This window comes from Falco cherrug, chromosome 8 (genome assembly GCF_023634085.1).
Source record: "Falco cherrug isolate bFalChe1 chromosome 8, bFalChe1.pri, whole genome shotgun sequence".
In the NCBI taxonomy this organism is placed as follows: domain Eukaryota; kingdom Metazoa; phylum Chordata; class Aves; order Falconiformes; family Falconidae; genus Falco; species Falco cherrug.
The window spans coordinates 29387759-29403567 of record NC_073704.1 but is presented as its reverse complement, the minus strand read 5'-3'; the positions used below and the strand labels follow the sequence as shown (position 1 = coordinate 29403567).

General features: G+C 40.3%; 1 protein-coding gene across 2 annotated transcripts in view; it reads right to left on the bottom strand.

The window, feature by feature from the left end:
• The window catches only part of PTPN4 (protein tyrosine phosphatase non-receptor type 4), a 118328-nt gene extending 103150 nt beyond the window's left edge, over positions 1-15178 (bottom strand). Inside the window, exon 1 of one of the 2 annotated variants that reach the window (XM_055718371.1) lies at positions 14362-15178. The gene's annotated coding sequence lies outside the window, so the exon portion shown is untranslated. Of the gene's footprint in view, positions 1-10880; positions 11051-14361 lie in introns of those variants that run through there. The other variant, XM_055718372.1, reaches the window with a different exon arrangement.
• Positions 15179-15809: the final 631 nt, after the last annotated feature.

The window sequence follows — 15809 nt, the reverse complement described above, 5'->3', positions numbered from 1 at the left end:
ATGACCTCAGCTGGTTTCAGACGCCTGAAGTAAAAGGCCATTTTTTCAATTTGTTGCCATAAGCTTTGTAAATCAGGGTATCTACCCATACTATAGATTACTACTAAAACTAAGTTTCTAATACTTATATTAAAATTGTGAATGCTTCTTATGAATTGCAATCTAATTTATGTAATTCCTTCAAAAAACTAAGATATTGCAAAACTCTAGAAGAATGCTTTTGGTTTCCAGGTGTATTTTCATACAAAAAGTAAAGGAGGGCTGTAAAACAATTGTGCAAGGGAAACTATCTAAACTTTAAAAAGATTGATATATTTCTTAGAAAATTGTTTTTCCAAATACATTTTTAAAACCACACTACCTTCTACAGACACTATTGAATTCGACCCTACTTTACCTTGAGAAATTTACAAAAAATCATGTAAAAATTCTGCATTGATTTTTTTTCTCTAACGTATTGGCAGTCACTCCTAGTTGGTGCTGTGGGTGAAACTTAAGATATGCTATCCCCAATTCTCTTCTGCTGTCTAAGCCAGTAATAAAAATCATTAGCCAATGTAGACCGGGTGCAAAAGCTGTTAGGTACATTCTTCTCTGTCAGTGAATCACTGATAACTATTCAGTGGGTTAGCCTTGCTCATGCTTCATATTGGGAACTCTTACATTACTATCAGCATTCCCAAATTCCCCTCGTACTTATCAGTTCATGATTCCTAAAACCAAATAAATGTCTTCATGCCTTAAATACTTGATTTCCTATTATTAAATTGTATGGATTTTTGGTTTTAGTACTCAAATCTATGTGATTATCTTACTTTCCTTAGAGGATAAGCCAGTCCTCTGAAATACTAAAAGAAAAATTGTGAACTCTGTGTTATCCACAGCTTTTAATAAAAAGACATAATTTTTTCACCAAGGTTATTAATGAATGTAATGGAACAAGATTAATTTCAAGACTGATTCTTGAAGAGCATGACTAATAATGTCTCTCCATCCTTTTAGTTGCTCTTATGGTACAGCCATTTGCAGTCTTCTCTTTGGTCAGCTTCCTCTACTTCTTGGTAGTTTTCATAAGATCTCATGGACATTGTAGCCAGTTACTGAGATTTTAGATAAGATCTACTTCATTCCCAGTAACACAAGTGGAAATAGAGGAGACAAACCAACCAACCAACCAAGACTTTCTTAAATTGTCGTTACTGTCTTCAGAACCTACAAACAACACTTATTCTTAAAAATATAGTTACAAAACTATTTTCTGAAAACATATATTTCTTTTGTAAGTTTGGACAATTTTTATTCTCTCTCAAGCAGGCATTTTGCATTGCAAAAATACAGAAATTGTATACAATGTGGTTATAGACCAATTCTGCAGAAGAGGATCTTAGAAGGTAAGTGGGAAGGAAAGGAAATATTTTTAGTAGGTCACAAGATACAAACATAAACCAACTATGCTGTTGTAGAGAGGGAATGAGGGAATTCCACATATGAGGATGCTTAGTCAGGCACACAGCCCACAGTGTGTGGGGTCCTCTCTCATGCTGTTCAATATTGCAAAAGTTCAAATGGATTAATTTTTAAGATTCCAGAAAAAGACATAGATCAATTAAAAAAAATTAAAGAGACTGTTCCAGTACCAAACAGTACCAAAATGAAATACCTGAAAAAGCACAATAAAACTGAAAAAAATCAGATTTTTTCACCTAAGACTGCAAAAATTATATGTATTATATAATAAGCTTTCAAGTACTTCAAACCACAATTTTTTCCCAATATATAGCTGATGGAATGCTTACAAAGAAGCTTAAAATATAACACCAATTAGATATTAGATTTTTTTTTTAATGGTACAGAGGACAGCAACACTGTCAAAGACACACTGCCCAGGCAGCAGAAAAAAAGCATTTCTAGAAAAGGAACGATGAGTACAAAAAATAGAGTAAATAAAGTGGTCAGAGAAGAATTAAATCCAAATTTAGGACTATATTTTTGTCTCTGAGAAATTTCTAACCACTTGTTCTACAAACAGGGTATAAAGGAGCCTCAACCAGTTTGAAAACAATGTTCAATAAAGGGATTACATGATAGGGTGGAGCTACAAAACAATGTCCTGTATCAAGCAATAAAGTCTTTGTTGCTCCATACCAATAATATATTTTAATACCTCTGTGCTTGTTTTTTTGGCAACTACTTGCAAGAGCTGGGAAGACTGCTTCTTTCCCAGTCTTCCCCATCTCTCTTATCTGTTTCTTTTCTCTTCTGTTTCTCCTTCTGGCATTCAAAACAAATTACCCATTTTTCCCCTTTCCACTGATACATTTGGGATTGGCTATGTAAGAGCAGCAGTGCAAGAGGGGATGGATAATACTGGCAGCGGTTTCAAGAGAAACTTGAGGTGTCTGGTTTGTCTTGTTTACTGCCATAAGCTGGGTTTCATAAAGAAGCAGCAGACCCACAAACCTAGAAATACAGAGGAAAGTTTGCTCTTGGACAAATCCAAAAAGCCTTTTTTGCCCCTCAACAGAACCACAAGAACAGAGGAAAGGCTAGCGTGTATTTCAGGAAGAAAACCATGTTTAATAAACTTCAGACATTAGGCTTACAAATTGTGCCAGCAACATTAAAAGAAGCTTCATGTTGCAGTGACAAAAGTAAGATAGGTTTTGGTGTAGCTATCAGTCAGTTGAAATGCAGACATTAGCATACTAACTTTGTGGATGCTTGAATGACATTAAGTGTCAAGATGAAAGCAGCTGACTCAAATGCAATCTGAATTAGACAGAAGTGGTAAAAGGAAATGGGGAAGAACTCTGAGGAACCAACAGAAAGTCTGACTTCACTTCCTTTATCATTCCTTTTTAAGATAACACCATGAGGGCACTCAAATCCTAAATGCATGTAATTCCAAGTGACAACAACACTGAATGCTAATGGAACTGCAGTTACGACATTGTGTTACTAATCTTGCTCCTCACCATGCTCTACCTTGCCTCTCTTCCCCTCATGACCACTAAAAACTTCCTCAAGGTACAATATAAGTTTCACCTGTGTAGTCTTTCCACTTCAAAGTTAGCACAGGGAAGAACAAGAGACAGGCCATGCTTCCCCCACCTCTCCACCTAGCTGAAATGTTTCTCAAGTACCAAAACACACATCCACCACCAGCACCTGCTCATGCAAACAAAGTAGATGGGCATGGGACTGCTGGTTTGCATCGAGGTAATTGGAGGGGTGGGTGGCAAGTCTTAGCACCAGTTCACAAGATGAAATTTCACCAAGCAGTTCCTACCACCACCTCATCCTCCTCATGCAGAACCAGACTGGCTGGTAAACAGGAATTAGGAGATTGGGAGGGTGCAGGAAGGCTATTATCGCCATCTAAAAGCCCCTACAGTAACTGTTAACCTGACTTTGTTTTCCAAACTACCAGCAACAGTGAAACCCAAAACATTAATGCAGAAAAATCCATTAATCTGTGAGTACCCTCCTGACAACCACAACAAAACTGTTTCCTTCTGGATGTGCTTTCCACCCAAGGTGTTAACACTGTTCTATTACCCGATGGAAACCGCACACAAGAGCTGCCCAAAAAAGCCACAGCGCTCAAGATGTCCATTTACAAGGCAACAAACACTACTGAACACTGAATGCTGTATTTCATGTCACATCATCTTTAGGCTGTTTCAAAAGAAAAGAAGCATCAGTTTCCTAAGGCTTCTAGTGTGCTCAAACAACGTCCTTTGAGACAATCTCACTTTCTATAACCCAGCTAAAAACTTCAGGATCAAAAGGGCTGTTACAGCTGACGTGGCCTGAGGTGTAATGCAAATACTAAAGCCTGGAAGTACTTCCAAGACAACCCTGTGCTATCACAGGGTGGTTACTTCTGTGGTTGTTATACTCAGGAAATTGCACATTCTGGGAGAATGGATATGCTTTACATTGTATGAGTTGAACAGACAAAAATTAACACAACTCCATTCTTTATAATTTCATTACAATACAGGAATAGGAGACTATGCTTAACATTTGGTTGACCTTTGAGGAGAAATCCACCAGTGAATATTTCACTGACAACCTTTGCACAGAGCTAAACATGCAGATTAATATCAATAGAGCTTCATAGAAAAGATAAAAATTACACTGTTTTGGAACGCCGAATGCAAATACATCATTTTCAAATGAAACTGTCAAACATCTTGTTGTGGTGGTAAAAACCAAATCACTATGCAAAATGATAATACAAGAAAAGTCAATTGTATGTTTCTAATAATAAATGCTCTTGTGGCTTTTGAAGTCACAAAAAACTCTTGGCTGAATTGAAGCATTGATTTCTGTAGTTATTTATGTGCAGTTCCTATTAGAATTCTATTGAATTCCTTGAATGGTGAATGGAAGTGCTTTTGAAAACACACACAAAAACTGTTAAACAAGGGACAAAATAAATGGAAAGCATAGCATTGCCAAACAAAGTTTCAAGAAGTCAACAGAACATTTCAACATTTTTTTTAAGTGCAAGCATGTACGATACTGGCAGAAATCATTAAGTCTAATACAAAAACAATATACAATATCCATTTCCATATCACTCCTGAAGAGGAAGTATGAACATTGGTATCTGCTTCTCAAATATTACTTCAAAAAAATCTTGCAATACTCTTCAAGTATGTTCTATAGTAAAACATGGATTTATTGTTACATGACTTTAAAATGTTATCACTCCATCCTTTTGTCCACTAAATACCAATGTGAAGATATTCTATTTAGCAAGTGTACAGATACACCTGACATGTACTACATATGTTAATTATATTATGGACACTAAACAGATATGCTTCTGAAAAGCTAATTCCCTACTGATTTTAGGCCTATACATAGTACAGTTATTAGGAATACATATATTATCAAACATGCTCTGCAAGTGCTGGAAGTGCATTGAAAGCTTGAGACCTGGGTCCCTAGGGCCCTCTTTCATGAGCATTCATTCATTTTTATGCCATCCTTAATACACTTTAAATCATTTGCAAGGCGACTGGATATCCCACTAACAGTGTAAGGAGATGAGTGTGTTAGGGGACAAGGAATACTACCTCACCTTCAGAATGTTAGGCCTTCAAAGCACAATTTGTTTTCTACTAATTGTACATAGCAAACTGGGCTTCTAGCCCATTTCCATGGTTTGGAAGCTACAACAAAAATAATGCCCATTTATTTTAGTAATAATTAGTTGACTTTTTTTTATTTTTACTTAGACATAAAGAATTATTATAAATGCAAAACCAATGGCCACTAGGAAAAGCATCTCTTCCTTTTCAGAGTTTTGCTTTAAAGTCTGATAATAGATTATGTTTTAATATTAAATGTTACAAAAATAAGGATATTTATACATTGCCAAAAGAAAAAAGTTTCACTGTGGCTTTTTTTGAGTACTAATTACAGTCATTTAAGCCTAGAAAGTAGATTTTTATAAAGTGGCTTTCTGTTTACAACAGAAAAATAATCAAAGTTTACCTTTAGAACTTCTGTATCAGCCTACCTTTATTTTCACTGAAGACCATATCTGTTTTCTTATAAACTTAAGATGGTAATGAACACTTTTAGAAAAAAATCTCATCACAGAGCACTCTCCTCTTTAATGACTTAAGTTGTCAGTAACCTATTCTGAAAAAAATTATTATAATAGTACTACTTGGTACACATAAAGATTCACATTTTCCATTTTTCCTATTTACTTTAACATAGTAATTCTGCTGAACTATGGCAACTACTTCAGTTTTGAGGAATCCAGTGCCAATCTGCAGTTATACATTTTTCTCCCCAACATGATAATGTGATTTTCTATCGCACATCACCCTCAAAGAAGGGACAGATCTCTAGTGATATAACACATCCCAGCTTATTGTACACAACTGATAGAGCACACAAAATTGTCACAGCCTACGAGGTACAGCAGAATGCAAGACATAATCAGAGTGAATATGAAAAACTTAAGTGGAAATGCCTTTTGCAGGTACCAGAGTAATTACAATCATTTCCCAGAATAGTTAGAATTAAACTGTTTCTCTGAAAGATACAGGAAAAAAACACCCGATAAAGAAGTAGATTGAAAAATGTTTGCATCAATGCAACTTAGAAACCAGAGATTTTACAAGCAGCTTTACTGGCAACATAATTTCTATTCAAAGGTGGCTAAATGTTAGCTGAAGTTTCAGATACTCATCAGGTTTCTCTTTCAAGCTGCTCTCTCACATATACTTCATTAGTATAATTCCTACAAAGCACTTTGTTTTCTCAGGACTGTGTATGTGTTTCAATGCCAAAAAAAGTTATCATCTACATCACCCTCATTCAGTGAGGGGTGCTTTTTATGAAAATCCTTCTGCAGAAAACATCTAGCATTAATGAACTGCACATATAGCTTTCCTGTAAAACGAAGGAGAACATATGTAATGGGGCAGGGGATGCAGGGGGAACACAGCACCAGGATCATAAAAAGGAGGCAATGCTTCTGCTGGTAACTACAACTCAGTCTTTTAATTGCTTACTTCAGCTTTATTAAATAGCTTACAGCTACCTAGAGAATTTCTAATCTTTCATTTAATTAATCTCAAGAATGAAGTTCTCCTATAGGAATTTCCTCTTAGAGGACTTTTTGTCAGATGTAAATTTGCAGTCTATTTCCTAGCCTTCTGCAGAAGAATTCTGTTCTCAGTGTAACTGTATATATCCTGAATGGTTACTCATGCCTCATTTTCTTATTATATCTCTCAGCCTTTTAAGTTGCACATTTTTAAAAGCAGAGATATCTTAATATATTTATTACATCTATTATTCAATTTGACAAAATTTAGTTAACAACTGTGAATTTGAAAATAACCCAGTTTTTGCAAGCACAGGGACTATGAAAAGTAAAAAATTACTTTACAAAAAGAACCCAGAGAGCATCCACTGCATTCTGCCGCGCCCCAGACACACACTCACACCAAGCCACTTCCCCCCGTGGATCTAAAAGCTGTAGAACAAAGGACTCAAATCTATACTATCTGCTAAAGGAAAAGACACTATCACCAGTGCCTTAAGTCTCTAAAGTAATAGCAAATGCATTCAGTGAAGATGCAAAAAAATTTTAAGCAGATCACACTACGCAGGAAAGCAAAGCAAAAAATAAATTTCCCTGACAGAGATCTCCAAAATGAAATTATTTCCTTAGTAGTCCCAAATATAAATACTAAAAGGTTCAAAAAGTTCAAGCCACTTCCAAACGGAGTTTTTTATGACTTGTATTGGTGTATTTTATCACAAAATGGTGTATTTTATCATAAAACCAAGATAGAAGCAAAATATTCATTAATGAAGGGTTACAAGAGTTTGGAAAAGTATAAAAACTCTTACTACCGCTAACATTCTATCCCTCCTTACCCAACTGTACACATAGTGAACCTGAGAAGAGATGGTAGAAGCACAACTAGAAGCAACTGTATTAGCAACTGCAACATCTAAATCAGTAGTCTAATTCAAGCTCACAAAAAACATGTAAGCCAAAATTATTCAAATTATTTAGAGGCATGACCCCATAATATAGATCTTTTTGTTCCTTTGTAATACCACTTCTGTATTTCAGTTTCCCCCTCCTGTGGTTGTGTACACCAGTTATGAAGCAGAAGCTTCCCACAAGGTCATGTGACTTGCTGATATTAAACAAAACCCAAACCAAACATATTCACCTTTCCTTTTTAATTATGTTTTCCAGAACCTTATCCGTTTTATCACTGCAGGGCAGCTGTCCTTTTCCTCTTTCCCCTGTTCTCCCTCCAGACTTAGACTAAGGTGACACATCCCTTCAGTTTCAGAGGCAGCAACATTTTAATCTTTCAAACCCCTTTTTCATAACCATTAGACCTGGAAAGGTCCTTTCAAAGATTAGGTTTGAAGAGATCAGCTCCACAGAAAGCAAGTGCATTCAGATGAGCTAACAGGATGCAGTAGTCAACACATATGCCTTAAAACATAGTAAGTGGGGAATTCCTTGCAGATTAGGATTCCCGAGACTCACCCATAGCCTCGTTTGCACTCAAGTACTAAAAACAGACTATGGCATCAATCATAACAGCAGCTTGCCTCCTGAAAAAAGCCAAGAACCTCTTCCAAGGGAAGTCTTAATAGCAGCTCACAGTTTGGAGGTTACAGGCCACAGTGATTTAGAATGCAAAGTTATGTACAGTTTTATTTTTAAGAAGTCAAACAAATTGATACATGTCCCTTCTCCTGTACTGTATCTTTTCTAAAAAAGGGGCACTATATAAACTCAGTAAAACATTTTAAGTACTGAGACTATATGCAGTTTAGAGACACAATAAAAAGCTGGCATACGCAGTGCACATGCACAATCCACATGGGAAAAAACAACTTACTATGCAACATATCACTGATCATCAGCACTGGTCATCTTTAACCCTATTCACACATCAGAAGACAAAAATACATCTCACTACTTTTTCAGATGACACTAAAAGCTTGTTCCAAGTATCAAAACAGACAAATACAAAGCCACACATGTCAGTTTTAACTCTCTCTAAAGCCAATTCTTCACGGAAAGACTTCAGGTTTTTTCCCCCATTTCTGAATTCACTGACAAGGTTAGGGGTGGGAGGAATATCAAACCAACCCACAACTTTACCATGTGATTTTCCTCCTATTTGGTTTGTTTGTTTTGTTTTAAGCAAAGGTATTGAATCACAGTTCTAAGTTCTGGGAAGTTTGGATTATCTTTTTTTCAAAACAGTTATGATAAGAACTTTAAGTTACAATGAACATGCTTCTCAACTTACAACTATTTGACATGGCTTAGGAAAATACAAGGCAAAGCATCATCAAGAAATTATTTGTTCATCCAGATAAAACTGTTCTAACCTGGGAGTTCAGACAGCATTAATGGCAGTAACTGCTCTTCCACTGACTGGCATATTTCTATGTGCTCTTAATGAAAAGGAGGTAATTTCTCTACCTACAGGACACAGGAATTAACAACATATGTATTTTTATTCACTGCATCTCTATTGGCACTGACAAGATGGAGCACAAGTTTCTAGTATGTCACATTTCAGTCCATTCTTTAAAAAACACAGCCTTTCCACATATCAAATCCACTTGCTTGACTCCCTTGCAAATACCACCTTCCACCAAAAAACAGAGGAATCTTCCTTGCTAAACTTCTTCCAAGACAAACTATGTTGGCATATCTCTGAGACAAAGGAGCCACAGCAGGCTCTTACCTTTTACCAGCCGCAGCTTTGATTTACATGGAGAGCTATCCGCTGCAGATACAATTCCAATTTCTGGTTTTAAACCTGACCAATGCCATTAAAAAAAAAAACCAATCAAACAAAAAAAAACCACTGGAAAAATGATAAGACTTATCTAAGAATAATTTTCTCATCTGAGAAAACATTTTTTTATGTAACTTCCATTGCGCTCAATAGACAGTTTCAGTGCAGTACTGATAGAAACAAGAAACAAATCTCTCTCTTGCAACAGTCACAGAACATTGTTTAGGTTTAGTCGGTGCTTTGTTTACTTAGTTTTCTGTAGGGCAAAGAGATGTTGATACACAAATGCAACAAAGTTGCCAAAGCTAAAGTACAGTCAAGTGTCTTAAAAGTCAATATCCTATTAGATACAAAGTAAGTGAGGTTCATTTGTTTAACCCAAACACAGTTAACAACATAAACCAAATCAATTTACATTGTTACTTCTAACACACACAAGAAAGTTTACACTTAAATGATTTCTTTTTAATTTGATTATGAAAACTACCAAACGAAAGTTACATGCAACTAAGGTGTCCAGAGTGGAACATCATCCCCAGAAAAGCACCATTAGAATATGTTTTTCAGTATTCAATACCAAATATTTAGTGATTTTTATTTAAAGTATAAATCCTGTGTTGATAAGGGAACTGAATATATCTTACTTCAATCTGATCTATGCCATTCTAATAAAAAAGATCCAAGTATGGAAATGTTAAACTCTGGCAGCACTATGTTGTATTTTCATTTGAAGATTTGGGCTTTTGGTCATGCAGAATAATTCAGTCATTACTCTCTCAGCTAGTTACCCTGCAGAAGGTAAGGAACAGACAGGCAATATAGGAACACATGTGCCATAGGAAGTAGATTACCAATTTTTTTCCTCTTAAATCTTATAGATGGCCTGAAAATCTTAAAGTGGCAACTGCACTTCATTCCCCAATCAGCAAAAATATTTCCCAGAACATTCTTCATTACAGATCATAAGTACTCATAATTAAAAGACTGTTGATTTTTAAATGGATATTAGCCATTTCCCCCTTCCTCATGTATCTGTAGAGACGGCGGTATCTCATAAACCACACAAATGGAATTGCATTTATCATCCAACAGTTGCCTTATAACTTGTCCAAGAAGTAATTGCAGTGTGAGACAAAGATGTGTGCCAAGAGAGGCCTAATTGCATCACCTTACAAAGTCTTTTTTCAAAGTGCATAAGCTGAGAAAGGAGAAGCTGCTTCAATTCTCACATCTCAAAACAAAAATTCATCTAGTTATGCTCGTCTGGTCTACCTAAGTACATGACTACCAGCTGTGATATTCCATAGCATGTGCTGGGACACTGTACATACAATCAGCAGACTTCAGTACGCTGTAACACTGATCACCATAAAAAGACCGTATTCTTGTAACCTATAACTAGACATCTGATCCTGGTATATCAACACATCAGTAAAACTTCTGTGAACACATTAACCACTGTAAACTTGAATTTATTTTTTAAGTGACACATAACAATAGTTTTCTAATAATTCTGAAAATTTCCAAGATAAAATGGAGATTTTGAATACATACCTGCAGATATGTAATTCTATGACATATCAGGGAAAACTTCCAGAAAATTGCAAAATTTTAGAAATTAAAGGCTTTCAGAAGCCTACATAAAACTATTTTTCTCCTAATTCAGTGGATTACAAGTCCTCAAGGAAAAACAGCCTCTGTTACAAACAAGCATATATGAACAGCTGGCCCAGACAGCAAAGACCTGCTGTTGTATTACCAGGCCACTGTTCAGCTCTTTCAGTTTTGTCTCCTGCTTAGGCCATTCTCCCTTCCGCTTTTTTCTTCTTCCACCTTCACAGTTCCTTCTTTCCACTACAAACAATCTCATATTATATACACACAAAACATTTTTACAGTTGTTTAGGCTGGAGCACAATAAAACCCATGACAATTTTGTCTGGCCATTTTATGAAAAGTGACAGCACTAGGGTGAAAGTGTGGTATTTAAAAAAAAAAAAAGCACAGTCAACCATCTGCTGAAAGATTCTCTTTTGATCATTTTTATAATTGGTGAGAATGGAAGCAAGGTGACGCAAAAACAGGATGTAAAAGAATTACGATATACCAGAGAATCTAACCAATGGTAGTATGGAGACCTAAGAAGACAGTCCACAGAAATGTGCTATTTATCAATTTCAGAAAAATAACCTAACATTGACTTTAACAACAAAGTACACACATGCCTAGTATTTGTTTTAATTAATTTTGATTAGCTGAAAAATTAAAACAGGATTTTTAATCCACCATAATTTTCAGAAGACACTTAACCTGATCCATTTACCTTGTCCAAAGGTCTAAACTGCCATGAGCAAGACACTCTGCCTTTGTTTCCCAAGTACAGGTTTGTTTACAGAACTGAGTGAACTATCTTGAGTACTTTCCCCTGCAGTATACTCAAACTTGTAACTTTCACTCAGTTCTCCAAAACATGCTTGTACAGCACACATTTCATATGTGAGCATGAATCAATGCACAAAACTTCCATGTACATTCAACAAAACATTCACAAAATAAGCCACCAAGGATAAAAGACCCTAGCGAGATGGAACCCTCAAATACCAATCAGAACTGTTCAGCAGTGCTAAGTTACAATATGAAAGCAATTTCAAAAAAAAACCCTTTTTCACAAAATAGTCATGTCACACATTAGGCTGTTACTCTGGGCACCAACCCTGCAGCTCTTTGCACATGCGGAAGCCTGTATGATATGCCACACAAACACAAAGATTAACAACAATACATTCACACACAGCAAATGCTCACAATAAACATCGATCTAGTGTCTATAGAATGAATGTTTGAGCTCCAGTTCCCACAGCAAGTTTTGTGTAGGTGAATCCCTCTGCCCAAACAGGGGTCATTGTGGGATCAGAGCCAAAATCATGTACCCTGGGTATTAACTTACCATATATTCCAAATATGCTAATGGCAATGACATGTAAATGGTATGAAATGAACTCTGTTCATTAACAAAGAGCTCATCCACCCCATAGAGCAATTAGCATTACTTCTAAGATTACAGGATTTTGCTTTTGTTCGTGTTTTACAAATGTAGCTGCTAAGAATAATTTAATTCTAGTCAATGAAAAACAGTATAGGCTTAACTTTCCTGCTGCTACAGTGTAAGTATACCCAACCCTGAAAGTATTTTTAGCAAGGGTGTACAATCAATACTGCTGTGTACAACCTAAATTAGACATCAGCAGGACAACAGAATTGTAGAGCATGGCAACAAACAATACATTTCATGGAAAATTATACTGAACAAAAAATAAACATCAAACTAAACCCTAAGTAGGTGAATCTGATTCCAAACAAACTTAACTGAAAACCTAAGGAAAAAATACCCATAGGTAAAATATTGATACATTCCTGCTTTTGAGGAAAATGCATTTGTACTTCAGTGTTTAATTGAACTTAAAAATCCCTACAAATAAAACCACAATCTAAAAATACACAAAAACTGTAATGACCACAAAATTATTAAAAAAAAAATAAATCAGTTACATTTCTGAGTTTATAAAGCATAAACGTGCCTAGGAAATGTATAGACACATATGTACATATTTGTAAGCTTATCACTCAGCATAATATTTTATCAACACGGTGCAAGCTAGAGTCATGCCAATATGCAAAACCAAGTTTTTAGGTCAGTGAAGCAAGAAATCCATTGTCAAGAAAATGGCATCCATAAAATTACAGTACTGAATATTTTATGTTTAGGCAATGAACCAGAAAACTTTCCTACAATATAGGTATCTAATAAGAAAATGTTTTTACCAGTTCTAATCTAACTCATTCTTGTATTCCTGCAATGCACATTTACGATGTGACAAGCTCATAAATGTCTGCATGTGTGTGAACACACCAGTGGCTCCCAAAATTACAGGGCAGTTATTTGCCGATAACAAGCAGACAAACATGTGCACTCACTAAACTCCCCTTACTATTCAACACCGAGTTTAGCTCAGGGCAAGAAAAATGCCCCATGGACGAGAAGATGTATGTGCATACTGTAGTCCAGCAATTATTCTTCAGCTGAGATCCATTAGCACTTCTGTGATACACAAATCACATAGATATTTCCTATCTCACAGTTAAAAAAAATTTAACACATTGGCCACATTGAAGTCCTGGAAGGGTGTAAAGTGGCAGCACGAAGTTCATTCAAGTATATTTTACATCTGAACGACACACATTCTTTGAATAGGCAAGCGGTACGAACATTTCACCTACACTGGCAGCTATCTAGTTTTAGCAACTCGCTCTTGGAGATTTTTTCAAAGGAAAAAGACGTTATTCCGCTTCCAGCTGGTGCTGCAACAGTATACACGAGTTAACCCATCACCAGGTACGCCGAAAGTCTCTGTCGCATATAGACACACGCGATTATACAAGCCTTCTGCTCGAGGGAGATGCTAAAAATGTACCAGAGGAATGCAACGACAGCACCCAAACCCATTTTCCCAGCCCATAACCAGGGCAACGTGCACGTGTGCCTAGAAAGCACAGGAACGCAAACTTTCACATGAAACACACTAGAAACAAACAAAAAAACAAATCCCTTTCAGCCGTTCAGCCGAGTTTACCACGTTTTACAGACCCCAAGCGCCCCCGACCTGCCCCCGCCGCTCGCTTCCCAAAGGCTGTTTACGAGCCCCCTCGGCGGGCCGGCCCCAAGCCCCCGAGCCCAGCCGGGTCCCCTTTCTTCCCGGGGGGGACAGGCGGGGCACCCACACACGCACCCCCCTCCACCAAAAGGGCGCTCGGCGGAGCCGCTCTCCGCCAGCGGCGACCTGTACGCGAAGTTGCGGCGAGGGGGAGCCGGGCTGAGGGGCAGCCGGGCTGAGGGGGAGCCCCGGCGCCTCGGCCCCCGCAGCCGGCAGGGGGGTGGGGTCACAGCACAGGAATGCGGCGCATAGCCCCCCGCCCCCCCCGGCCCTCTCCCCCCGTCCCCGGCACGGAGCCCCCGGCGCCCCGGCGGCCGCCTTACCTTCATAAAACAGCCACGTCCTTCCAGATGAAGCGGGGAGCGGGGACGGCGGAGGGAAGAGGCGCGGGGGCTGCGCTCGCCGCTGCCGCCCCGCGACCCCCCGCGCGCGCGCACACGGGCACGCGCCGCAGACGCTCGGGCACGCGCGCGCGCAGCACCGCACCCCCGCGCGCGGGAGCGGGCGCGCCGCTCGCCGCCTTCAGTTCCCCCGCAGCGACCGCCCGAGCCGCAGCCTCGGGAGCAGCGACAGCAGCCGCAGCAGCCGCCCCGCGCCCAGCCGCAGCGGCGGGGACCACATCGTACTGCGGCGGCTGGGCCGAGGGACCGGGAGGGGGAGGAGGGGGAAGAGCTGGGGGAGGAAGGGACGGGGAAGCCCGGGGGAGGAAGGCGGCGGACACCCCCCCCCTCCGGCCTCTCCTTCCCCCCTCTCCTCACAGCACCCGGCCGGAGGGGGCGGCGAGGCGGCAGCCGGGGCGCAGGCAGGCAGGCAGGCTAGCGCCGAGCAGCGCAGCGGCGGCCGCGCGAGCCGGGACTCTCCCTCACGGGGCACGGCGCCGCCTCACACGCACCGGCGGCCACCCTGTGCGCAGCCCCGGCCGGGAGGCGGAGGGGACCGGGGAGGGGAGAGGCCGAGGGGCTCTGCAGAGGCGCCCTCCCTGCTGGTGAGCGAGCGAGTGAGCGAGTGTCTGCGGGGGAGAAGGGGGAAGGAACAGCAGCCTCCTCCCCTCATAGCCGCCCTCCCGCCTCACACGGGCAGCGCTGGCAGCATAGCAACTAACATGGCAGCTGCGCAGTCACCCGGCGGCGGGAGGGTGGGACGGGAGCCAGCCCATGAAAACTCGCGAGAGTTGAAAGGGAAGCGGGCGGTGTGCTTTCCTTCTGATCGGCCCACCTGCTTGTCCGTTAAAAAGAGAAGGCAGAACTGAGAGTTTATTCTGCAGTCTGATTGGTTGGACCTACCGTCAAATGTAAGGGGGCGGTGTCCCACGGCGGTCTTTCAGCGTGGATTGGTTACCTGAGCTGTCATTCACGGCTGCAGCACCGTTCTGTGAGCTCATCCCTCGGCGGTGGCCGCTGCTTCCGTCGCTCTCCTCGCGCTCCGGGGAAGAGGTTCCTTGCCGGGGATATTACGGCTGTGGGAGCTATGGGCTGGTTTTCTGGCCTCTGCTCCCGCCACGGGACGTTAACCCGAAACGCTGCCGTCAGCACAGGCAGCCCCTTGAGCCTCCGGCGTGCCTGCGGGCAGCGAGGCCCCGGGGAAGCGAGGATTCCCCCTCTTCAGAAATGGCGCTGTTGAAAGACGAGGTGTAGCCGCAGCCTTCCCGATAATGTGTGCTGGTGCCCCTGACGTGGGTGGGGTGGGAGAGGTGATACCTCTCCGCACCTGCAGGTGCAGCCTGGGGACCCTCCTGTTTGGGGGGTGAGTGCCAGAGCCGCCCTCGGGGGTG